At 42.6% G+C, this 26,475-nt stretch overlaps 1 protein-coding gene and 1 long non-coding RNA gene across 2 annotated transcripts in view; one reads left to right on the top strand and one right to left on the bottom strand.

Annotated features, from left to right (window-relative positions):
- SEZ6L (seizure related 6 homolog like) overlaps window positions 1-26,475 on the bottom strand; it is a 189,684-nt gene that overhangs the window by 141,245 nt on the left and 21,964 nt on the right. The gene's annotated exons all lie outside the window — the stretch shown is intronic.
- LOC111092536 lies at window positions 1,313-7,119 on the top strand. Its single transcript, XR_005379337.1, has 4 exons — window positions 1,313-1,401; window positions 6,097-6,177; window positions 6,377-6,531; window positions 6,928-7,119. It is a non-coding gene; the product is annotated as an uncharacterized LOC111092536 (long non-coding RNA).

Genomic DNA, 26,475 nt, shown 5'->3' with positions numbered 1-26,475 from the left:
TCTGGCTGTGGCCAGGGGGAAGTCTTTGCAAGCAAACACCACTGCTCTTCGTGGGGACACTTCACCTCTCTTGCCTCAAATGCTGCTTCTGTGAAATGGGGAGATTACCAGCACTTCAGGGAGCTTTGGCTGGGATTAAATAGGGATAATGAAATATCATTTATAGGGGCACCTGGGTGGTTCAGTGGTTGAGCATCTGTGTCTGGCTTAGGGTGTGATGCCGGGTCCTGGGATTGAGTCCCACATTGGGCTCCCTGAGGGAGCCTTCTTCTCTCTCTGTCTATGTCTCTGCCTCTCTCTCTGTGTCTCTCATGAATTAAAAAAAAAAAAGAAAAGAAAGGAAAAGGAAGAAAAGAGAAGAGATGTCGTTTATAAAAAGCCTAGCACTGGCCTGAAACATAACATGCCCTCGGTAAATGGGAGACGTGATTTCTCCTTCTGTCTACCTGAAGTGTCTGCTTCCCTACTCAGCTGTACATTCATAAGAGGCAGGGAGCGTGTCTAATTTGCCTCTGTTCCCCAGCACCCAGGAGGCTGGCTGGACAGGGAATGGTCTCCAGGAAATGTTTGTAGAAGGAGCGAAGGACTGTGTTCATTTCTTGTCAGCACCAGCTTTAGAATGCCTTCCAAATTCAGATTCAATTCACCTCTTACAAGTTAAGCCAGGCACATTGCTTTCCATCACAGGAGGTGGCAAGGGGATTTTAGAAGCTTTTCCATGGCAGGACTAAGTGCAAATCCCTTAGGAATGATGAATTCCCATTGAAGCACGAAGACTGCCTTGTATTTGCTAGGTCCACTTTGGGCCCCGGAAGCCCATTTTGGATGAGCCCTGGAGTCTTGTCATCCATTCTACAGATTAGGAGAGTGAGGCCCAGACCAGGAAAAAGACTGGCCCATGGCCACTCAGAAGAATTACGTGAATGGGGATATAACTAACTATATAGTTAAATAATCACCTAATTAATGTGGGATGACAAATGGATGGTTACCCCAGAGGAAGAGAGAGGAAAGCTCTCTGTGGAAGTGACGTTTAAACTGAGATCTACAGGAGAAGTAGAAGTTAGCAAGGTCAAAAGGCAGAAATGGGGTACACAAACAGGATGTTCAGGGAGGAGGGAAGAACAGGTGCAAAGGTCCTGTGGTGGGAGGAGTGGCAAGAAGGCCAGTGTGGCCCAAGCAAAGAGTGACCGAAGGCTGTCAGCAATGCAGATGGACTGGGCCATGCTTGTCTTGTAAGTCCCCAGGGCGAGTGTGGGTTTGGTATTAACGACAGGGGGTTGTGAGCAGTGGGCTGGCATAATCAGGTTGGATTTTGAAATATCACTGTGGTGTCTGGGAATGGAAGGAGGAGGAGGTTTCCAGTCCAAGATCTGCTACTTTCTAGCAGTGTGACCCTGGGTGAGTGTGGGTCATCATACCAGTTAATTGGGCTGTTGAGGAGAGTAAATGGGATAATAATTATTGAGTTACTATTATCATATTATCATCATTAGTTAGAAGAGTAATGGACTAAGAGTCAGGAGTACTGGATTCAAATCCCTGTTCTGCCCATTTACCTCTCTGGGCAGGCAGGCAATCTCAGTGGTTAAGAGCTCTGGCTCTGAATAAAAAAAAAAAAAAAAAAAAAGGAAAAAGAGCTCTGGCTCTGACACCAGACACGTAGGGTGCAGGCCACACATGAGCACATACCTGCTGGCTGTGGCCTTGAGCAAATGGCTTTCCCTCTCTAAGCCAACTGTAATGGGGACTACCCCATGGGGTGTTGTATGAATTTTTAAAAAAAGACTTTATTTATTTATTCAAGAGAGACACAGAGACATAGGCAGAGGGAGAAGAGGTCTCCCTGCAGGGACCCTGATTAGGGACTCTATCCCAGGACCCCAGGATCATGACCTGAGTCACAGTTGTTATTAATACTATGGTCAAGTTGGTTTTATTTGCATGAAGGACAATGCCACTACCTGCTGGATCATGCCTGAGGACCATAAAGTAAACATCCACCACCTTGGGGATGGCTCAGCTGTAGCCTCAGTGGTAGAGCGATTTCCCTGGAAAAATCTTAAAGACAAAATTCTTTGGTGGAAAGACTGACATAGCCGAAGGAACTGGGTCCATTTCCAGTGTCTCCACCAACCCACTGACCCACCGATCATGCGTCCCTGGCAAGGCCCCAGCTCTCCCCAGGTCTTTGTCTCCTCCTCTCTGGGCATTGTTCCCAACCAGAGCTGTCCCTTTAACGGGCTGGATGATCAGAATGCTCTAGGTTGGGGTGGGGAGGAAGGAGGATGGGAATCACTCAAATCCAATTTCCGTGGCTTCACCAAGTGTTCCTGTCACTTGATAAGGAGCAGCTGGGACCTCGGCTTTGCCTCTGTCAGGGAGAAGTCGGGATGGTTCAGTGCCTCGCAAAGCTCGCTTATCGCATTAGACCGTTCACTCGGCTCCGCAGATAAGGCCCAGCTAATCAGACAAGATGCCCTCCACCTCTCCTCAGATCCCTGCTCACCGAATGGCCCTGCTTCCCAGAGGTGAACGCATTTGAAATGATCCCTGACAAGGCATTGGAATTGAAAATTTGATCCAAAGCCCAATAGAAGCTGCTGGCACACAACTTTCAGGCTGAGAAATAAAAGCCTGAGGGATTCTTTTTATTCATTCATTTACTTCTTTATGGTCTATGTATACAATGGAATATTACTCAGCCATTAGAAACGACAAATACCCACCATTTGCTTCGAGGTGGATGGAACTGGAGGGTATTATACTGAGTGAAATAAGTCAATCGGAGAAGGACAAACATTATATGGTCTCATTCATATGGGGTTTCTTTTTGGCTCCCCTTTTTCCTCCTCCCAGTCTCTCAAAGCCTTTCTCTCAAAGATTCTTTTGGATTGAGTCTCTTTTTCTCTTCCTTTCTTTCATCTCCTTTTATTAAGGGCCAGTACTCTTTTGAGAACACTAAGAACTGCCTATGCCATTTTGGTTTGCCATTCCAAGATGGCAGGTGGGGTTCATGAAGAGAGATCCCCCAGCAAGGGAAAAGAAAACCAGGGTGTCACTGTGAGAATGCAAAACTGTACCTTAGGCCAAAAGCAAACCGTACAATGACCTCATTTAACATTATAAGTTTTAAAAATAAATTTTAAAAAGTATGACAGATATTTACACATACATAATTCAGTTCTCCCTCCTAGCCAAGTACCTCCTGTGTAAAAATTGATAGAAGTTCAGTTCTGAGAAACATCTTTCTTGAACCACTTTACTCTCCTCCTTTAAAAAGTATGTATCACCTGATAACCATGTCTTTAGTTCAATAAACTCTTATTTAGCACCTAATTAATACATTAAGCACTACTTATACACTAGGCACTAGTTATATGCCAGTTTCACTGATTCTCATGCACAGGTTGATTTACATTTAGATACATTTTAAAGATTTTATTTTTAAGTAATCTCTATACCCAACATGGGTCAATCACACCACTCTACCAGCTGATCCCACTGGGTGCCCCTAGATTTGTTTCAACTCTCTGAAATGAGCTGCCTTTTCTTTTTTTTTTTAAATTTTTATTTATTTATGATAGTCACAGAGAGAGAGAGAGAGAGGCAGAGATGTAGGCAGAGGGAGAAGCAGGCTCCATGCACCGGGAGCCCGACGTGGGATTTGATCCCTGGTCTCCAGGATCGCGCCCTGGGCCAAAGGCAGGTGCCAAACCGCTGAGCCACCCAGGGATCCCGAGCTGCCTTTTCTGAACCCTGGATGTACGGTATGGCAGTCTTATTGGTGGCATTTTTTTCTGGTCCTTGCGGCCCATAAAATGTCAAGTATCTTATAGTCAATGCCATCTTAGAGTTGATGAACTGTTTTACAGTTGAGGAAACCAAGGCTCAGATAGGAAAGCCACAAAACCAGCAAGTGACAGTGCCAAGATTCAAGCCCACATCCTTCTACTGTATAATCACGGGCCCTCAGCCACTATTTGCATTATACCCCAACTCTGTATCCATTCCTGGGACACCGAGGTCAACACATCTGTCTAGATTGTTGGAACTAGTCCTGTCTAGATGGCTAGATCCAGAAAAACCCAACAAAATAAACTTGTAGATGACCTACTTTAAAAAAAACCCTTCCTCGGGGCACCTGAGTGGCTCAGTCAGTTAAACCTCTGCCTTCGGCTCAGGTCATGGTCTCAGGGTCCTGGGATGGAGCCAGACATTGGGCTCCTTGCTCAGCAGGGAGCCTGCTTCTCCTTCTGCCTCTGTCATTCCCCCTAACTTGTGCTTGCTCTTTCTGTCTCTTAAATAAATAAATAAAACCTTAAAAAAAATCCAAACAAACACACCTCCTCCTCCAACTGAGATTCCAAAAGAGAAATGACTGGCCAAAGGGCACACAGCAAGAGAAAAGAAGAGAACCGGATCCAGGACCCAGGCTCATGACCTCCAGCCACATGATCTTGCTCATTGGTGTTAAAAGCTTGATTTTTAATGTCCCTCCCTGACATCCTGTCTGTCCTCCAAACCTGATTCTATGTTCTCCGTTTTCTCTCCTTTTTGGGTCACTGTCTAATGCATGCTGCCTATCCCTGTCTCTCCTTTCCCTCCAAATCTGGTCTGACTGGTTCCAAGTGTCTTTGCCGAGGCTTGCTGAAAACAAGGTACTGTTGCCTGTTCACATCTTTCCTCTGGGGGAGGTGGCTTCCTTCCAGAAGTTCCACCTGACCCCCAGCCAGCGAATTCCCACATAGAATACCTCACAGGATACTCCTGCTTTGCACAGCTCTTGCTCTCCAGAACTTTGTTTTTATCCCCCTCTTTTTTTCCACCAGGGAATTCATAACCTTGAATCCAAAGTTCTGCAGCCTGTCTGGGAATACAGATTTAGATGGGAATAGCTAAGAATAGCTAACATTTATTGGTTCTTTTTCATGTGCCAGGCCCTGTACTAAGCGCTTCACACACACCATCAGCATGTTTAATCCTCAGAACATCTCTGTGAGGCAGGCACTATCACTGCTTCTGTTTTTCAGATGAAGAAACCAGGCTCAGAGAGGTGAAGTGAACTTCCCAAGGATGCACAGCTTGGTTTTAAATAAAGCTTCCTCCAAAGCCTCTTTCTTAATTCAATCGAGCATTCTTTCAGTGCTCTAGTCGGTCATTGAGCCCCACAGTCATTACTGTCTCTTACGGTGTCAACGGTGGTAATATTGCAGTGAGCACAACTGGAACCACAACTGAAGCAAAATGTGAGTAGAGGCCCATTATTCCATAGCCCCTGCACTGTCTCTGTGCCTTGCACAGTATGGGGCTGACTCCACAGGGCTATAAAACTTTTACATTTTTCTTTTCTTTAAAGATTTATTTATCTATTCATGAGAGACACAGAGAAAGAGAGAGAGAGAGAGAGAGAGAAAGAGGCAGAGACATAGGAGGAAGGAGAAGCAGGCTCCCTGCGGGGAACCCGATGCAGGGACTCAATCCCACGACCCCAGGATCATGACCTGAGCCAAAGGCGGACACTCAACCACTGAGCCACCCAGGTGTCCCTACTTTTACACTTTTCTTAGGATAAAGACCAGGCCTCATGCTATGATCTAAAGGTTCCTGCATGGTCAGAAACCTTCCCATTCCCCCGTTTTATCTCAGCCCACTGACCTGCTTCTAATTCTGTGTGATACTCATGTGCCCTTGTGTCCCAGGGCTCTTGATCCTGCTATCCTTTTTCTCTGACATGCTCCAACTGCACCCCTTCACCCCGTCAATTTGGTTTGCCCCTCAGATTTTGTCATTTCACTGGGAAGTCCTTCCCAGCCATGACCTCCAGGCTGGGATCTCTGGTACACAAGAGCATGACCCCGTGCCCTTCTCTTGCTTCTGGCTGACTTCCTTTGTGAGTGCATGGATGCTGCCTGCTTTTGCTCACCATTTTCTGCCTGTCACAAAATAACTTTTGATAAATATTTGATGAATGCGATGGGAAGCTCAAAACGCCCCCTGGGCTTACCATCCACTTTTCCAGTTTCCATCAGATCCTGATAGAAAAACCTCTGGACCAAATCACTTATATGGTATTATTTATTTTTTATTTTTTAGCCTAAAGCTCTATAGAAGTATGGTTGCAGCTCCAGCCCATGTACAATGAAATTCATGTGGCCCATACCGTGGTATCGCCAGGTAGGCAGACCGGGTCTTCCTGCCTTCAGACTTTATCCTCTGGGCCCAGGATCTAGGACGGGAGGGGGTGGGGTTCCATCCTTGCCCACAGCCTTGTTTCCAGATGGCACTGTTCTTCAGTGAAATGGTTGAGTTTGGCCAATGCCACTTAGAGCCCAATCTCATTCCAACAGACTCCATCAACTAAATGTTTTAGCAGGGTTGCAAGTTGATGGTAGCAAAACGTCTTGAATGAAAAACAAATCTTGAACGACTAGTTCGTCCTTGCATTTGTGGGATGGAAATTTCCAAGACAACAGTTCCAGATCTGGTTGGACTCTGTGGTTCTCTTCTATAAGAAATGGAGAAACCCAGGTAAGTCTATGGGGAGGCCAGGACCTGGGGACTAAGGCTTATGGGCAGGATTGGTGAGATCAATGCCAGAAATACGCAGAAACTGGAAATGAGTGAAGTGGACCAGGTGGGGCCATGGTGTGCCAGGGAACCCAGGTCAGACTAGGGAACCTGCTCTGCTACTCCACCTCCACCAACTGCTAAGGGTGTAGAAATGTGAGTCCTGCGTTGTCAACTTTTCTGATTTTTCCAGAGATGTCCAAACTTGAGACTTTCATGCAAAAATTATCCATGTTAAGTTTTGGAATAATTAACTTAAAAAATAATCCAGGCCAAGCCCCAAAATGCATATGGGCTTACAGACTCTCCCTTCTGATTAGGAATTGAGAAAAATTTCCAATGTCTTTTGTCCCCAAGAGTCCTTTGGAGTGGAATCAGAAAACCACTGTGAAAACAGGGGTGGAAAGAGAGGAACTGTGCACGAGGGTGCTTGGCTGATGTCTGAAGTGCACGCGCACCCACTCTCTCAGGCGAGGCACAAAAGCAACCGCCTCCAGGCAAGCTGACTAGACCATCATGGTGCATTGCTGACATTGGAATTACATTAAATTATCACCACATGAGTGCCTTCCGCTGTTGTTTGTGTTCCAAAATGTCCCAATGAATTCTAAAAGCAGCGCCATGTTCCCTTAGAAGAAGAAAAACCTAATGTTCTGTCCTTTATCGGAACCCACTCAGGAAAACGAGCTCTCTGAATGGGAGCCCTCCCTCCTTTTCTCCAGGGGACACAAGGAAACAGGGAGAAGTGATTAAAGCTTTGGATTAGTTCACAGGAATGTTTCTTTTCTTCTATTGTTGCTTTATCTTTACTCAAGCAGAAGTTGGCCTGATAGATCTCAGATGAGAACCAAAGGGGAAGATGTGGGGTGTGCACTGGGGTGCAGGGCAGGGGAAATTTAATGGTTGATATTTCCTGAGTGGCTGTCCAGGTGGTGAGACCATGTTACCCTCCACTTTGTCACCTTGGTTCATGGACAAATGGTATCTTTTGCTAACACAGGCATGTGGTAACCCGCAGCTTCCTAAGTTGTATATTACCACTGACCTTCCTTCCTCCTTCCTCCCTTCCTTCCTGATCCTCTTCCATCCACTTCTTTATTCTGTAAACATCTACTCAAGCATCCTTTACCCCACAGGCCCTGTGCAGCAGAATGGATAAGAGGTACCTAGCTGAGTCCCATCAGATGCACATTTAAGTTACATGCATTCACTGCACAAGCTCAGATAAGAGAAAAAAGAAAGTTAAATAATTTGGGGATTTGGCTTAACATTCTACCAGATGGTTATCTACTAAGCAATAGGCCACATGTATTTACTGCTTCTTCACTTAGTCTGGGTCTTCTCATATGCCTCAAAGTGGGTACATCTTCCTCCACTGAGGGGAATGTAGATCATGGTGTAAGACAAGTGTGGTGGAGTCTTCTTGGTCTTCACTATAACTCATTTCCTTTTCCTCCTGGGCACAAAGCTAGACTACATATCCCAGCCTTGCTGGTGAGGTGCATGGACTCAGTTCTGCCCATGACTATGCTGCTTCCAGGCCCAGTACATGAAAATTCCCCATGTGATCCTCCATATTTGCTCTTTACCTATCTTCCACATGGATGCTGAGTGCCCATCAAAGAACCCTAAGCCCCAGAGCTCTCAGTAGGGTCTTCAGAGAGAAGGAATTTACATGCTTGATAGCCACGAGGAAGGTTGCCTGGTGAATGGGAATGTCTGTGATGGACATCTTAGGAATAAGATAGAAATTTTACTGCTCTAGATCATTGTGATTTGGGGCTTATTATAGCTGCTAGCATTACTTGTCCTAACTAATATATTAACTATTTTACCAAATGAAGAAATGACAATCTGTTGCAAGACTGGGTTAAAATCTGGCCCATACTGGACTGATAGAAGGTGTGTGGTTCTCTACAATGATTCTTTGCTATGTGATTTTTACCTTATGAGCTGATTTTAGTGTCTCAATGATGGATCTAAGATGCGACTTCTCTATATGGAGCATCCTCTGGGATAGTTCACAGACAAGGCAATTCAAAGTGAAGCAATAATTTGGTCAATTGAGGAAGTGAACACCTCAACTCCCATCCTCCCAACAAGCACGACCGATAATCATTTCAGTTACCTGGACCATTGCTGCACACGTGGGATGTTTATTTGGCCTTCACTGACAAAGTGATTATAGTAAAGAATGCCCAGGCATCCTTTCAGAAACCCACTCAGTCCTTCCCTGGATCAGGTTAGGATTCAGTTCACCCAAATTTCCAGCGTAGGTGGTTTTACTCATCTTTAAATAGAGACAAAAGTACCAATCTCAAAGATTGTGAGTTATAAATATATCTCTTTCCCTCTCTCTCACATGCACACAAAACCTGTTACCATGCCTGATGCACAGTACTCTTCTTTAAATCTTGTAAAACCAGACTCAGATGCCAAGAATGTTTCTTCAGAGATCAAAAACTATAAACCCTTCAAGAATGTAATAATATGATGATGATGGATGGCTCTGGCTCTCCTATAGATAATAGCTCTTAACTCTGAGGGCACTGGAAGGTGAACAAAAATAGGTAGACTTTGTAAAACAGTCAAAACTTGGAAGAAGGTAATGGCGTGGGATGAACTATTTGTTTTTGTGGTTTTTAGCTTTAGATCAGGCTGAAGTCAGTGCTGCTTAGGGAAGCCAAAATTCCAAGAGAAACTCATAGTCTTTCTGGCCTGAAGAACCAGAAGACAATGTTTGGGGCTATCATAGCTAAAAAATAAGGGAAAATCCCTGAAGGGAAAGAGATAGGAGTTTCAAATTATTAACTGCCAAAATATTTGTCTGATCTCTGAGTTACACACATATGATAGGAACTTCACACATATGACAATAAATAGTTCAGTAAAAGACAGAAGAATTGAACTGAGATTTGAATTTTTGTATAAAATATAGTTTAGTTTGAGTCCAACTAAATCAATTACCAACTAAAACAAAAACATCAATATTCTTCAGAGGAAGATAACAAAATCCAAAGTTTCCACAATGTAACAGCATCCAGGATATAGCCTCAAATACCTTGACATACAAAAAAAAATCAGGAAAATTTGACACAAGCTCAGAAAAAAAAAAAAAGACAATCAACTTAGACTCAACACAAGATGACTTCAATGTTGAAGGTAAGGGACATGGATTTTAAGGCAGCTGCTGTAACTAAGTTCAATGAACTAAAAGAAAATATAGTCGCAATAAATGAAAAGAAGTAGCAGTAAAGAAATAGGAACTATAAAAAATAGAAATTCTAGAATAGAAAACATATCTAAAATTAAAAATTCACTGAATGAGGCACCTGGCTGCCTCAGTCAGAGGAGCATGCGATTCTTGATCTTGTAGTCATGAGTTCTATCCCCATATTGGGTGTAGAGTTTACTTAAATAAAACTTAAAATTTCTTTAAAAAATTCACTGGGGGTGCCTGGGTGGCTTAGTCAGTAGAATGTCCAGTTCTTGATTTCAGCCCAGGTCATGATATCAGATGAAGCCCCACATTGGCTCCACACCCAGCAGGGAATCTGCTTGAGATTCTTTCCCTCCACCTGTTCCCCCTAAAACAAATAAGTAAATCTTTTAAAAAAGTTCACCAAGTGAGCTAAGCAAAATGGAGATGACAGAGGAAAGAGTTAAACTTGTAGACTAACAGAAATTATGCAATCTGAGTAAGAGGAAGGAAAAAGAGTTTAGTGATTCATGGGATATCAGAAAGTGTAATATACATGTAACTGGAGTCACAGAAGTGGAGAGGAAAGAGAATAAAGGTAGAAAATATATTGAAATATATGGCTAAAAATGTCTCAAATGAAGCACATACATTGACAGATTCAAGGAGCTCAGCAAACTCCAAATAGTATAAATATGAAGAGAATTATGTTAAGACACATCATAATCAATCTACTAAAAATCAAAGAGAAAGAGAATAATTTGAAAGTATCCAAAGAAAATAAACAGATTCTCTACAGGGTTATGATAATTTGGAATTTTGTGGATTTCTCATCATAAATTATGGAGGTCAGAAGTCAATGGACTAATATTATAAAAGTGCTAAAAGAGAAAAAAACTGTTAAAAATAGAATTCTATATCCAGCTAAAATATCCTTCAAGAATAAAGGTGAAATAAGGCCGTCTGGGTGGCTCAGTTGGTTAACTGTCCAGCTCTTAATTTCGGCTCAGGTCATGATCTCAGGGTGGTGAGATCAAGCCCTGTGTCAGGCTCTGTGCTGGGCCTGGAGTCTTTTTAAGATTCTCTCTCTCTCTCTCTCTCTCTCTCTCCATCCCTCTACTCCTCCTCTCAGTCTTTCTCAAAAAAAAAATAAATAGATAAAAATAAAGGTGAAATATACGTATTTTCAGATAAAAGTAAACTATGAAGATTCATTACCCTGTAGAACTAAAGGAAGTTCTTCAGGCTGAAGGGAATTGATATAAGATGAACTAAAGAAAAGGAAGAAACTTTTTTTCAGGAAGAAAATAAGAGCACTGGAAATAGCCAATATTTAAGTAAATATAAAAACTAACTTTATCTCTTAATTTTAAAAGGTATATATGATCATTTAAAACAAATATTATAAAACTGTCTTGTGAGATTATAGTGTATGTGATGCAATACACATGACAACTAGAGCATCAAAGATGGTGTTTGAAGGGGTCAGTGCAATGGCCAATAGCTGAAAGCCGGCTAAATTTTACATGATATGGTACAATGTTAATTCTAATGAAAAGTAAGGTTCTATGTCATAACCTCTAGAAAAGTAAAAACAAAAGCAATGACATACTGCTAAAATACCAAAAAATAAAATATAATTATAAAACAATTAAGGCAATTCAAAAGAATGCTAGAAAAGAGGAACAAGAGAATAAACAGAGCAAACAAAGAAAACTAAGATTTTCTTAGTTCTTGGAAGATTTAAATCCACTCATATTTACATATATATTAAATGTTAATATGATGATTACCATTTACTGAGGACCTATTACATGTTATGTTCCTTCCCTGCACATTTCATCTGATCTTAATAACAACTTTGTGAGATAAATATCAATTTCACTGTGATGAAGAAATTGAAGGGTTATGAAGATTAAGCATATTGCCTATGGTAATGAAGTTAATAATTGGTAGAACCAAGATTTTAGGTCTGACTACAAAGTTTAAAATAATTCTACAGCATTTTGCCCCAGGATGGTTACCAAGTTTTGAGGTGTCATAAAAAGAGGAATAGAGCACTGCATTGCCTCCGCTTCCCCATTATTCATAACAATTATAAGATGCAAATAATTTGTAAAAACAATAGGAAAAGGATGCCATAAGAGAAAATACCTGCTCCACCATCTATCTTCAGCAAGACTGACCCTAAATGCCAACTCCTCATACAACTAATATTGAAATTTATGCTTTTTGATGTAAACAAAATTTTAGATGCATTAAGAAGGGTTTTCAGGATTCAAAAAATGCTGGATTATTCCAGAGATTCTTCCTAGGATTAAATTGTCCCTGGAGCTTTCAAAATAAATTACTGTGGGTTCATAAGGCATAGAAGATTAGTTTTAAGTCCAATGCTTCAATGCCATTTTCAATTTTCTGTTTGCAAAGAGATGGCTTGGTTTCTCTGGGTTCTTCCACCTTTCTTTGATAGCTTAGCTTAAAATGAATTTTTCTAGTTTATGTGACAGGACCTCAAATGGATGCTGTTCTCTATTTCCTAGAATACTCTGATTATTCTCATTTACCCATGTAGACAATGCAATATACAGTATGGATGGCTGGACCATCTCAATGTCTTGACATAGACAATGGTCAGCCTGTCTTTTCTGGGTTTTTGAGTTTTTGCATGTTATTGGTGGCAGCTTACTGTTAGTCAAATAGCTATAGCTCTGCATCTCGACTACATCTTATTGGTTGTGTAATTTTGGACAAGTGACTTTACCTGAGTTTTAGTTTCCTCATTTTCAAAATGAGAGATAACATGGTACCTACTATATAGGATTTTTGGAAAGTTAGGCATGATAATGCATGTAAAGGGCACAAATTATCTGGCATACAGAGACCAGTCAACTAAATGTTTTAAAAACTACATGCTATGCTGGACTCCAGAGAAAAGAGCTACAATCTCTGTCTTGGGGTAAGAATTGAGGGAAAATAAAGTGGTTCTGGAGATTTTCTCAGAGGAGGAACACTTTGGGTTGGGTTCTGAAGGGTGAAGAGTAGTTTTCTATGTGGGCAGAGCTATTCCAGATAATAGTAAGAGCATTTGCCAAGACTTATGTGGAAGAACATTGGTTGGAGTGGTGGTGGGAATAAAGCTGGAAATTAATCCTATGCCCAAGCTCTGAGGGGTCATATTTGTGTAAGGGAGGGTTAGAGAACTCATTCTATAGGAGAGATCACAGAAGAGAGTGACACATTACAGGCTTTTTTGGGGGGAAGACACTTCAGCAGGATGGCACAGGATGCATTACAGAAGCATAAACTGGAGGCCTGAGGAGTTTGAAAGTTCTGGGATAATAATCCCTGTGAATGCAGACAGTGGTCTGGAAAGGGTAGTGTCTGTGGGGGTGGAGAAGAGAGGCTGGAGTCCTCAAATCATTCCAGAGAATACTAACCAGTCACTGACAAATGCTTGAAAATAAAGAAAGCTTGATTCATTCTCTTGAGGAGGACAAGATTCTGCTAAATTGATTTCTGAAAGGACTCTCCAGAGAATTAAAATTAATTCAAGAAGAAAGCTATTTGGTTAGAGCAATGGTTCTTAAACATCAGTGTGATTGGTTTAGAAGAGTTGTTAAAATTCCAGCCCACCCCACCCAGCCTCCACAGGTTCTGGTGCAGAGAGACTAGGGTGTGGAACCAGAAACCACATTTTTAATAGGTGCCCCCAGGTTATTCAGATGTAGATGATCCAGGACTCACACTTTGAGAAACAGTGGTTTTGGGAAAGAAGAATTACAGACAGGGTGTAGTTAGAAAGAGTGCGAGAGTGAATTGAGGCAGTGTTTCTGTGGGATAAGCAATCAGGGAGGACTTCAGGAAGAAAGCCAAGTGGGAGTTCAATCTTAAAAAGGGAGTAGAGGAGTAAGGGATACATCTCAGGGGAGAAATTCCCCACAAGTAACAACTGGTGCCTATTTACCAGCAACAAGAAGACCATTCTGGTGAATGGAAATCATTGAAGATGATCTTTAAGGACAAAGAGCAGCCAGACTCAAAAGGGCCCTGAATGCCAGATAAGCAGTGGTAGGTAGTGTTGAAGTGGGTAGCATGTGTGAAAGATAGCCATTAACACCCTTGAGTAGGAGAGGCACTGAAATCCACCAAATAAATGGAGTTACAACTCTCTTTAGACCTGATATTAAGATTGCTTTGCTAATTATATCAGTGAAAAGCATAATGAGGAGAGAAACAAGGGTGCAAGGGAATCAAGTCTGGTGATTCTCAGCTATCTCTTGGTTATAGGACACGGGTTTTTCCTCTTGGCAAGTCCAGTGGTTGTCATGTGTTTTACCGATTTGAAGTGGGGTCTTTCATCAGAAAGGGGGGTTTGGAGCTGGGCAGGGGCAGTGCACAGAACCACAGCACAGATTTCTGTGAAGCTTCTTGAGAAAACCATCAGAAGACCCAGAAAGTGGATCCAGAAGGTAGGGCCCTGGAAACCACAGCTTATTAGAGCGCATCTCTGCTCCTGTCTCTGGCATACTTGAGTCTCATTCTGCCTGAAGCCTTCTCATATACTGTTCCCTCTGACAGAACACTCTTTGCACGCTCTCTATCTACTAAATTGCTTCACATCTTTTACTCTCAGCAGAAACACAGTTCCCCAAGGAAGCCTTTCCCAACTCCCAGACTGAATCAGATGCCTGTTTTAGATGCCCTCAAAGCAATACACCCAAGTGGTTGATAACATAGTCTCTGGAGCCAGACTGCCTGGGTTTAGGTTATGTCACTTAGCAGCTGTGTGACCTTGGGTAAATTCCTTAACTTCTGAGAGCCTCAGTTTCCCCATATGTACAATGGGGATGGTATTAATAGCATCTACTTCATAACTTACTATGATGTGTTAATTTAGTTAGTTCATGTAAAATGCTTAGAATAGAATTTCAGAGTCCTCTGGGGGTGCCTGGGTGGCTCAGTCAGTTAAGCAACTGCCTTTGGCTTAGGTCATGATCTCAGGATTGTGAGATTCAGTTCCACATCAGGTTCCTCAGTCAGTGGGGAGTCTACTTGAGATTCTCTCTCTCTGCCCCTCTCCTCACTGGTGTGCACATGCACATGCTTTCTCTCTCTCAAGTAAATAAATAAACAAACATCTTTAAATAATAAAAAAAAAGATTTTAGAGTCCTCTGTCTGGTTCTTTCTGGCTCCGTGTTCTTGTCACAGTGGTAGCTAATGATAATGTGTGTAATCATGTATATCACAGTTGACTCCACATGCAGATTAAAGGTGCCAAGAGGGACCATGTCTGTATTGTGTCCTGCTGTGAGTCCAGTGCATGTACATAGCAAGTACTCAATACATATGTGTTGAACAACTTTATCTAATCAAATCTTTATGCAGCAGATGGAAAAGCAATGAGAAATAGGGCTGAAAATATGTCCCCAAGGCCACAGAGGGTGTGAGTATATGAGGATTTGCAGAGTGGGTTCTAGAATTAAGATGTCTTAACATTTGGAATATTTGGGGAGGCACCTTGGAATTTTTTTCTCCATTCAAAGCCTGGCAGTAACACCCTTCTTGCCAAATAGAAAGAGAAGTTGAAATATCATTTTACGCTTTCTCTCTCTTCACTCCTATTCCTCTTCAGCTCTTGAGTCTACATCATGCAGGGAACTTCAAGATAGCTTAGTCTGGCCCTCATTTGAGGGCAGGGCAAGCAGGATGCCATGAGGGTCCTGGTCCTGAGCTCTTGAGTGAAACATACCTACGCTTCTAATCCTGGCTAGCGGGACCCTGGTCAAGTTCTCATACCTCTCTGAAACTCATTTTCCTGTCATAGCATGGGGATCATAAAGTATCTATATCCTAGTGTTGCTGTAAGGTTTAAATGGTAAAGTGCTTCCTGGCATATAATATGTGTTTAGTAAGTGTTCCTGTGATTATTATATCCTTGTTTTACTTAGGGTAACTAGTCCCAGAGAGGGAAGAAATGTGATAGAGGACAAAAATAAGTGATTTGACTCATCCATGCAAGAGGCCGTACCAACACTTTCTATATGTCTACTGCTTGGCAAAGAGAAGAATGAGAAACAGCCCTCACCTCAAGGAGCTTGGGGACTGGTAGGAAGGATGGACATAAAAGTCATCAAACACAACATTCATCATTGCTGCTATTCACGAAAGGAAACATCTGAAGCTGAGAGGGCATAAGGTCTCACCTAACTGGATCTGGAAACTTCCTGGGAAGGCTTCTCAGAGATGGAAGGAAAGGCCACACAGCTGAAGATGCATGATGGAAAAGGGCATTCCAGGCAAAGATGCGCAGTAGGGAGATGAGAGAGAGCAAGTTGTGACGGCCAGCTTCATTTACTCCTTCAGCAGATGTCTGTGGGAGAATGCTTATGTACCCTTACAGTGTTGTAGATCCTAGAGGGATGATCAAGACACTGACACCTTGACTATTCATAAACCAATCAGTCACAAGGGCAGTGGCCCTAAGTTGCAGGCAGTTTCGATGCTAAGCTGCTTCTGACCAGGATACCTCTAGGAATTGCTCTGCTAGGGTGAACTGTGGTGATCCATCTGTCCTCTGCTATTTGGGATAGAAACACAAAAGTGGTACATAAAAGAAACTTTGCTACAAACTTGAGAATTACATAGTGCCGTACAAGTATTACAATTAAGGAAAATTATTGTATCTCAGGGTTCTTTTTTTATTATTTCTATTAAATGTTAATTAATGATGATTAATGATGTGTTGCATGCAGGCTTCATAACACAGTTACTGGAGAATATTCTAAATCATCCAGGGGCTGATCATTTGTCTAAAGGTCTGCTCTATTTTTGTGTGGCTGTGATTGAAGAGCAGATCTGCCCTTCCGCCCACACCATCATTAAACTCTCCCTCTCCTCCACCACTAACCTCATCAGAAAAAAGTAAGACATAAAATTGATGAATTGTTTACTGGCAGAAGAATATCAGAGTTAACCCCTGTCACCTCCTTGTCCCTCTGGCTCAGGATTGTGTGTCTGACAGTGGCCTCGAGGGAGTTTTGGGGAGGAGGCTGGGCAGCTTTCTCATCCATCAATCTCAAAGGTTAGGAACATTCCTGAGACAGCCCATGCCTCCTTCACTGTCTATTAAAGAATGTGCCATTGTGAATTTATGGAAACCTATGAGGACCTCTGTGCCTGTTCAGCTGTACCATATTGGCTAAGGAAGTTGGGGGAGTGACCTTTCCATTCCCTTCATGGGATCACCTAGCAATAGATTCTGCTTGTACACGAATCAGAAATTTAACCATTTGTTTCAAGGGATATGTGTGGATATAGACACAGGTATGAGGGAGGATAGAAGATTGGGCTTCTCAGCTTATGAGGAAGAAAGAGGAGGAGGAGGAGGAGGAGAAAAAGAAGGAGGAGGAGGGAGAGGAGAAGAAGAAGGAGAGGGAGAAGAAGCAGAGGAAGGAGAAGGAAAAGAAAAAAAACACTAAGAACCATTTGTTGAGCTCCTCCTCTGGGCCTTGCCTGTGGAAATGCCTTGGATGCATTATCTCACTTAACTGTTGTCAACAATCCTGTGGGGCAGACAGATACTGTTATCTTATCCCCATTTTTGAGATGAAGAAACAGACATTAAGGTAGCTGTCACAAATGCTGGTGGAATGGGCTTTAAATACAGGCAATCAGGGCCAAAGCCTGAGCGTTTATGCTCCATTGCCACCTCCAGAGACATTGTGCTGACTTGTATTAAGTGCCTACTGTGTGTCAGGCACTCTGCCAGGGGCTTGGGCTCATGGCTGAAGAAAACACACTCTCATCTCTGGAAGAGCTTCCAGGTCATCAGGGTGAAAAGACAGGCCTGTCAGGGAGTGAAACCCAGAGAAGGTATAAAAAAAGGCGCAAGGAGCCATGGGCCTCAAGGAGAGCTCTGCATCTATCTGCTGGGACCAGAGGAGGTTTGGCAGCATTTGGATTGGGCTCAGATTCTGGGTGGGATCTTGACTGGGGCAGGTAAGCTGGGCCGAGTGCAGCTTGAATAAAGGCTGGGACGTAGGGAGTGTGTTTGGGAGACGCTGAGCCGCCCAATTTGGTTCAAACAGAGAGACGTCGTAAACATGAGCTAAGATGTGTTCCTTAGGCAGCAGGATGGAAGCTGGGAAGGCTGTGCTTTGACAGGAGCACAGAATCTGTTTAATCACAGGACAGAGATGATCAGAGAGGTCCTTTAGAAAGACAAATCCAAAAAAACAAAAAAAAAAAAAATAATTAAAAAAAAAAAAAAAAAAAAAAGGAAAGACAAATCCAGCAACTGGCTGGAGGCTGGGGAGGCTGAGGGCACCCGGAAGTCCAGAGCCATGCTGGCTTTCAGAGTCATATGAATGGAGCCCAAAGGCTGTGCTGTACCCAAGACACCATACTGCCTTCCTCATCTCCCTCCACCCCTTCTAAAACAGAACATGGAAGTGATCCAGGCACAGTGAGATTCTGGCCAAGGAAGGTGACCCTGGGAAGGCAGTGGCCGATAGGGACAGCACAAGCCCTGACCACTGACCTATGATAGGGTGGAAGAAGAGGGAGGACCCTTCCCTCCCATTAGGCAGTGAGCCCTAGAAAGGTAGAGGCTGTGCGTCCAGCACCAACCACCATGCCTGGCTCATAGAGCTCAAAACACATTATTGAAAGGATGGATCAGATCCACATAAACACACACACACACACACGCACATACAAACACACACATATCCAAATTTTAATACTAGAATAAAGGAGTTTAAAGGAAATACATACTTTAGGAGGAGGAGGTTTGAGGCAGGGAGAAGGAAGGAGGGGGAGTCAGTAAGTTTTGGGGGCCTACCGTGTTCCAGTCTCAGGCTACCACTTCCTATAGGTGCTAGGGGTTATTTTTGCTAACCAATCTTGCTAAGTAACTTAACTGCAGAGACTCAGTTCCCCATCTGTAAAATGGGAAAAGTAACACCAGTCCCAAGCTCACAGGGCTGTTGTGGGATTTCAAGGAGTCCATCCACATTAAGGGCTGGGTTGGGACGTGGCTCGGGGTTAAGCATAGATGTCAAGTGGGAACATAGGGAAAGGGGCAGGTTCAACAGGCCATAAGAAATGTCCTAGAGATGCTAGCTCGCCTGCCTTCTCTTTGTTGGTTCAGTTAAGTCTAAAGACCCGTGGGCTGAAGCTACAATAGCTTCCAAACTTGGCATGCTAAAAGAGAGCTCCATCCATTTGCTGAGAGAACAAATTAGCAAAAGGGAATTCACCAAACTGCTAAAAAGCTGGACTGACAGTTTGGAATTAATCCTTGCCTCGGGCCCTTGGATGTACCTCTCTTTGCTTAAATTTTGCCGCATAAATATGTTTTGGAAACAACCAGAGGAAATGAGACTGCACATATGAAAGCATCAATTAAATTAACCTCTCCCCAAAAGCATCAGGTAGACGAATCAAACCAATGTAATTAAAGAGATTGCTTTTGCCTTTCCCTTAAGTTATCATTTTGTATAAAGTGGCTCCCAACGTCATCCAACTGTGGGTTTCCTCTCGGATGAATAGACACGAGTTAAATCCCTTCCCAGACATCCCCCTCCTTCCCAGGCTGTCTGTTCTAGAGAGAGCTGGCTTGAGATTAGCCCAGAAGGAGAACACTAGTTGGATGTCAGGGGCTATGCACTGTCTCCACTCAGCACCAGGCGCCAGGGAACTTGAGAGCTGGGAGCAGGTTCTGTGTCTTCAGTTTTTAAAAAAGATTTATTTATTTATGTATTTGAGAAAGAGAGAGAGACAGAGACAGAGAGAGAGCATGAGTGGGAGGGGCTGGGGGAGAGGAGAGAGAATCTCAACCAGACTCCCTGCTGAGTGCAGAGCCTGATGTAGGTAGGGCTCGATCCCACAACCCTGAGATCACTACCTGAGCCAAAACCAAGAATCAGACACCCAACCTTCTGGGCCACCTGGGTACCCCTGAGTCTTCATTTTTGTATCACAGTCATTGGTGCCAAAGGTTGGTTGGTGATTGGTTATGGGTTGATTTTCTCCATTGCTAATGTGCCAGTGAGTTGGGCCAACATTTTCTATTCTCGAAAAACCAATCTTCTCATTTTCCCAATGGTCAGACAAGCTTTATTTTAAGGCCTATCCAGAGCTGACAACCTCTAACGTGTCGTCCTTGGTAGTTTAGACTTGTGAAACATTCTAGTAACTTTCTGATCACCCCCTTGTCTCCCAACCTTCATGTAAATAACTCCCCTAGAACCTGGGAAGCTGAGATGGCAGATTGCCCCCAAGGGATTTTCTATTTTCTTTCCTTTCATAATAAAATCCCCATGTTTTGGCTGGAGACTTAGGACATACTACAATTCTCAACCTTTCTTGCAGTCGATTGTGGCCACGTGGCTGTGTTCTGGCCGATGGGAGATGATAGACATGACTCCCCAAGAATGCCCTCAGAAAGAAGCACCTGCCACTCTCTTTTATCCATTCTCATTGGCTGCAAGGTGGGTAAGATGCCTGGAGCTGGAACAGCCACCTTGGGTGATGTGAAGGAAGCCACATATTGAGAATGTCAGGGCAATGAGTTAGAAGCAGCCTGGGGTCCCCAGTGGTTCCATATCTGGCTTGTTAGCTTTGGACTATCCACTCTGGCAGAGAAACTGACTTCCACCTTGGTTAAGCCACAATTACATTTTGATATGTCTGTCTCAGTGATTGACTAATATTATGAATAACTAACAGAGCCTGCAAAGGTTAAGTCTTGCTTTACACCATAATAAGATTCTGAAAATGTGTGAGTAAATGGAATTATTATGCTTTAAATCACATCTTCAATGTGTCTGGGGAAGCTATCTGTTGGGATAGTTAAGAGTAGGATTTTGGAGCTAGAACTGAGGTCCCATTCTGCTAGTATCTGTGTGGCCTTGGACAAGTTACTTAGCTTCTCTGTGCCTTTTTCTTCATTTATAAAGTGGAGGTGATTGTATTCATCTCACAGGATTCTTGTGAAGATGAATTGAGATACTAAATGCAAAATCCTTAGTATGGTGCCTGGCATGTAGTAAAGAACTCCATAAATATTCTATGGAGTCATCTGGAAAGTTAAAAAATAAATGTTTCATAATCCACCAGCATGGATTCTGGCTCCACTGGTCTGGAGTAGAGTCTTGGCATCTCCTCATTTTAAAGTTTCCTCAGTTCCTTGAGTAGTTGAGAAGCATTGCATTCAAGGCATTGAGTGGGAAGTTTCCAGAAACCATTTCCTGATTTGCCCATCAGGCAAATCAGACAGTCTTATCATGCAAATTCAGTTACACCTTCATGATGAGTTGCTCTCACCTTGTGATCCCTTCTTGATTTTATTTCATTTTTTCCCTCCATCATTTCTGCATACATGCGCTCCTGCCATTAGCGTCCATGCCATGACCTTCCAGTGGAACCCTCTGAAGCTAAGTTACAGACTTAGCATAATTCATGGGCTTCCTGGAGCACTTTCATATATATGATCTCATTCGATCTTGGCCACAGCCTTGCAAAGCACTTAGGACTGGTTTTATTATTATCATCGTTATCACCTCCATTTTATAGATGAGAAAACTGAGGCTCAGAGTGAGTAAGTAATCTGGAGCCCAGACTTGAACTAAGTTCTGCTGGCTTCAAAGCTTGTGATTCACCTCTGAACCCCTCTGCTTCTCTAAAACTGCATTTTGATTCTTGAAAATGTCATTTATTCATTTATTTGACCCATAATTATAGTCTTAAAGACCAAAGATATGGATAATTCCATGAACTAATGAAATCCCAGGTAGACCAGTAGCTTCTTCCTTTTAGCCAAATCCACCTCTAAGTTTGGTCAAATCTTCAGCGAGATCTGATGCCACCAACACCCTCAGGAGAATCCAGAGGCAGACTGGTCTGTGCCAGAGTTTCCCAGGAATTCCATGTGAGTAAAGAACCGCACAGATCACCTTTTGATCCCTCTCTCCAAATTCATTCCTTTTTGGATGAAGCCATTCTCTTTGGTCAGGGTGGCTTGAAAGATACCTCAAGTTTCTGCTCATGTTTCACTCACCCAAGTCAACTGCAGATCAGAAACATCAAGTGAAAAGCCCCTGTCCCCCTGGAAAGCCTGTGTTCCATTTGAAAAAAAAAAAAAAGTGTTTCTCTTACATATTATATAACTCTGGGGAGGCAGTTGCTTAGCAACTGAGCCCAGTTGGCTGGGCTGGGAGTAGTTATTAACTCTTCCTGCAGTCAATTGACATTGTCAAGTCTTCCTGGAAGGCCACCAACCACCCCATTTCCATAACAGAAAGCTCATGACATTCATTTGTCCCTACATCAGGACACCTCCTGGTTCTCTCCTCACCAGAACTATAGTGCTGTCGTCCTGGGAAGGAGGACAGCATATGCAGCCATGTGCAGCTTGCCTAGTAAGACCAGCCTCAGGCTCTCTTCAACCTATAGAGAGAACCTATTGAGAATCCATTTGGCCATGTAAGTGATATGAAATGGGACCCTTTGGCAAGCCATAGAAGTTAAATGTACACATCACCGGGGCGGGGCGCCTGGCTGGTTTAGTCCGGTAGAGCATGCCACTCTTGATTTGGGTTCATGAGTTTGAGTTTCACATTGGGCATAGAGCTTACTTAAAAAAATGCATACATCGCCATGTTCACATACATACTTACAGTTTCAACAGGAGTGTATGGAGCACCTACTATGTGCCAGACCCAGCAGTAGGCACTGGCAATCAATAACAAACAAGAGAATCAAATGTCCCACCCTCACCAACCTTACATTCTAGTTGAAGAGATAGATGGTACTTCTATAGAAAGAAATAAACAAGATAATTCTGTTTGTCATAAGTGCTTTGAAGGGAATAAATGAGAGGATGTAATAGAAAGAGCTTGAGTCGATGTGTGGGAAGAAGTGTCTCTATACCTACAGCTATCTTTACGCACCCATCTAAATATATCAGTATAGAAGATGCATCCACATGCTAGGGACACTGTGTTGCTGCTGATGGATATATTCCATTCAATGTTAGTGTGACAAGAGCCCTAGAGCTAATCTCAATTCAGTCTCCAAAATCTTCCCCATCTCAGTAAATGGTACCACCTGATTCAGCCAGTTACTCAAGCAGTAATCCTGGAGACATCCTTAATTCTGTTTTCTCTCCTTTATTCATCAACACATCTATTGACTTTAATTTCAAAATAGACCTTGAACCTGTCCCTGGTTGACTAAAATAGCTTCCCAGCTGGTCTTCCCTGACGGTTCATTCTCCACCCAGTAGCCAAAGTGAGATTTAAAAAAAGAAACTCACTCTCTTCTTTGCTTAACATCTCTCAGTGGATTCCCTCCTGTTGTTCTCAGATTGCCTCCAAACACTTACTGCAAGGCCCTGTGTGTTTCACATCCTGGCTACTTCTCTCTTTTCATTTCTGACCATGCTTACTCTTACTTACCATGTCTCAGTCACTGTGGCTTGATTCTAACTCAAACAGGACAAGCTCATTTTTGCCTCAGGGCCTTTGCACACGCTGTTTCCTTTGCCCCTAGCCTGACAAACCCCTACTCATCTATCTTAGCTGAAAGGTCACTTTGTTAAAGAGGTTTTCTCTCACTGACCATCTGATTCCCTGATCCCAGCACCCTGGTTGATGCCTTCACAGAATTATTATCTCTACTTGTAATTATATATACATATGTAAATACATATATATAATACATAATACATGTATGCATATATTATACAATAACATATATAATAAATAATAATTACATACCTATGTATAAATACATATGAAATATGCTTTTAATTTGTCTTTCTCCTTTGAAAGGCTGAACTTCATGAGGACAGAGGACAGAGACCATACCATCTATTGCTCCCAACTGTATCTCCAGCATCCATTCAGGGGCATGGCATATATAGACAATATTCAGATCTTTTTTTTTTTTTTTTACATAAAAGGTTAAATACAATATCATAAAATTGCTAGAATTTACTGAGTGTTTTCTACATCCCAAGCGCAAAACCAAACACTGGGTATATCACAATCCTGTTTAATCTTCACAATGACCCAATTAAGGTGGGTATGACTATTCCCATTTTAGAAATGAGTGAGCTTAGGTTCAGAGATAGATGCTGTAAGACCAAGGTCACAGCACTAAGTAGGGGCTGGGCTGAAACTGGAACTAGGCTTGCTCTGATTCTCAAAGCTGGGCTTTTCAATCACTGTATAATTCCAAATACTTGTGGACTTTTATAACACTTTTTCATCCCTCCCTGCTTTATCAATGAGGGATAGTTCTCTCATAGCAGAGGCGTATCAGAGATCGCTTGAGAGTTTGAGGTGGCACTTCGATGAGCTCAGTCTGGCTGGTCTTGCAAAGTCAGGCAAAGTCCAGTTATCTGAACAACCAGAGCAGAGCAGACAAAGGGTGAACCAAAATAACTCCCCACACTGAGTCATTCCTGATCGCGCCTGGGAGGCTTTGCAGGACATCTGAGGCTCTCTGCAGCATAGAACATCTCCCTCTTGCTTTATGCCCAGCACAAACCTTTATTAAAAAGAATGTGTCAGTGGAAATAGCTGGCCCTAAACAATTCTGGAACTTGGTTTGGATTAAAATAAAATAACACAAACAGCTACCATTTCTTGGGCACTCAGGATGGGCCAAGCATTTGATCAAGATCTTACATGCATTTGTCCCCACACAAGGTCACTCCAGGTGGGAACTATTCCTATCCCCATTTTACAGGCAAAGAGACAGAGATGCAGTCATTTGGTCAGGCTGCAAAACTTGTAAATGGTAGAGCTGGGATACAAATGAAGTAGGTAAAGATCCTGAGTACAACCTCTTAACAATTGTATCCTATTTCCTATTCCACCAGGAGCACCCTATCTTATAATGCCTTGGGACTTTTCTGAAAATCTATTGCATTGCCTGATGGTCGCTTCACATGCAGATTCTAAGTATCATTAGAATCATCTTGGCCAAGATGAAACAGTAGTTATGGATCACAGACAGTTGGTGCATAGTCCAATCCTGCCAATTAGTGAGTGCAAAGGCAAGGCTTTCTGAATCCAGGGCTGGAGGTAGAGATTCATAGGCATGTATGATCCATAGCTCCTTTGTTTCAGGATGCATTACATATAACAAAGATCTGCAAGATCATCATCTTAGACAATACCATTGGCTTCTGTAAAGGCCAAGAAGAATGACAGAATGAGCTAGCCTGCAAAATAGCACCATAGCCTCAAAAAGGCCTTGATTTCTGCCTCTGTGAAATAGGAATTTTGGCAGTATGAGCTAGTTGTTTCTAAGGTTGCTTTTAGCCCCAAAATTCTTGCCTCCAACCTCTCAGCTTGTTTTTTTCTGAGCCTGCAATGCCCTTCTGTCTCCTATCTTTACTTTGCTAAGTTTTATTCATCATTTGGGACTCAGATCAGGAATCACTTCCTCCAGGAAGCCTTCCTTAAGTCCTGGTGCAGGTCAAATGCATCCCTGGATTTCTTTGGCTTATTCCTATCACAGGACACCTCACTATTTGTCAAAATTGTCTTAAGCATCCAGATTCCCCATCAGCCTCTGAATCTCTTGGGGGGGGGGCAGGGAGTCTGTCCTAGATAATTCCTTTTCATCAACAACCAGCACAGCCCCTGGTACTTAAGAGACACCCAACATGGGTGCACATAGCACCATGATCTCCAGCATGGTAATTATTCCTGGAAGAATTTGACCCAAAGAGCTCCAGGGAATTGAACAAAATTGAATGCAGTGGAAAGTCTGAACATCACAGAGACTCAAGAAGCATATAAAACATAAAGAGAAAATTGCTTTTCAAAATTGTAACAAAGGGAAGAAAAGATTCGCATTGGCTGTTAATACAGGCTTTGTGGATGCGGTGGGATGGGGAGAGAATAATTAACTTTCTCTGCACACCTCCCAAATGTTCAATAATATCAAATAAAGAAAAAAAGTTGTAAGAAGAGTACCTTTTTTCTTTACCCATTTCCCACTCTTGCAGGAAAGCATGACACAATATGATAGAAGAAAATCATCAAGCTCTCAGCTTTGCCACGAACCGGGTTTGTGATCTTGGATAAGTTATCTCTCTTCTCTGAATCGTACATACTTCATCTTTAAGTAAGAGAGATGGACTAGGGTATTCACCAAGGGTTCTGGTTCATATGTATTCTTTAGGCATCAAGCCATACTGTTCTCACATGGATTTTTTGGTGATAAATTAGGGTTTTTTTCCCTTGGGGAATTCTCTCATTTTTTCCCCCCATGTTCAAAGACACACAAACTGTTCACAATTCCCTGCTGTTGTAAGAGCAATTTGCCTTCATTATCCTAAACCTTTCAGCATTTCTTGAAACCTCTTTTTATAGGAAGAAAAAATGTTCCCGATGTGATCACAGGAGATAAATCTGCCATTTCACATTTCAAAAAGTAATCAAAATGCACCCTACTAGAGTAGGTACTCATTACAATTTATGACGAGTGCTTGAAATTGCCTTTATCTTTCTTCTCATCTGTCCAGAATTATTGTTTCTATTTAGGACAGGAATGCCTAAAGGTGTTGAGGGTGGACGTGAAGAAATCTCTGGTGTGATTCTGCTATTTCATGTTGTTTCCTTCAAGCATTGCATTAGCTTGGGTTGACCAAAATTCATTTACATGATTTCCCTTCTTTTATTTG

Source organism: Canis lupus, chromosome 26 (genome assembly GCF_011100685.1).
Source record: "Canis lupus familiaris isolate Mischka breed German Shepherd chromosome 26, alternate assembly UU_Cfam_GSD_1.0, whole genome shotgun sequence".
NCBI classification, from domain to species: domain Eukaryota; kingdom Metazoa; phylum Chordata; class Mammalia; order Carnivora; family Canidae; genus Canis; species Canis lupus.
This window is presented reverse-complemented; position numbering and strand designations above follow the sequence as displayed.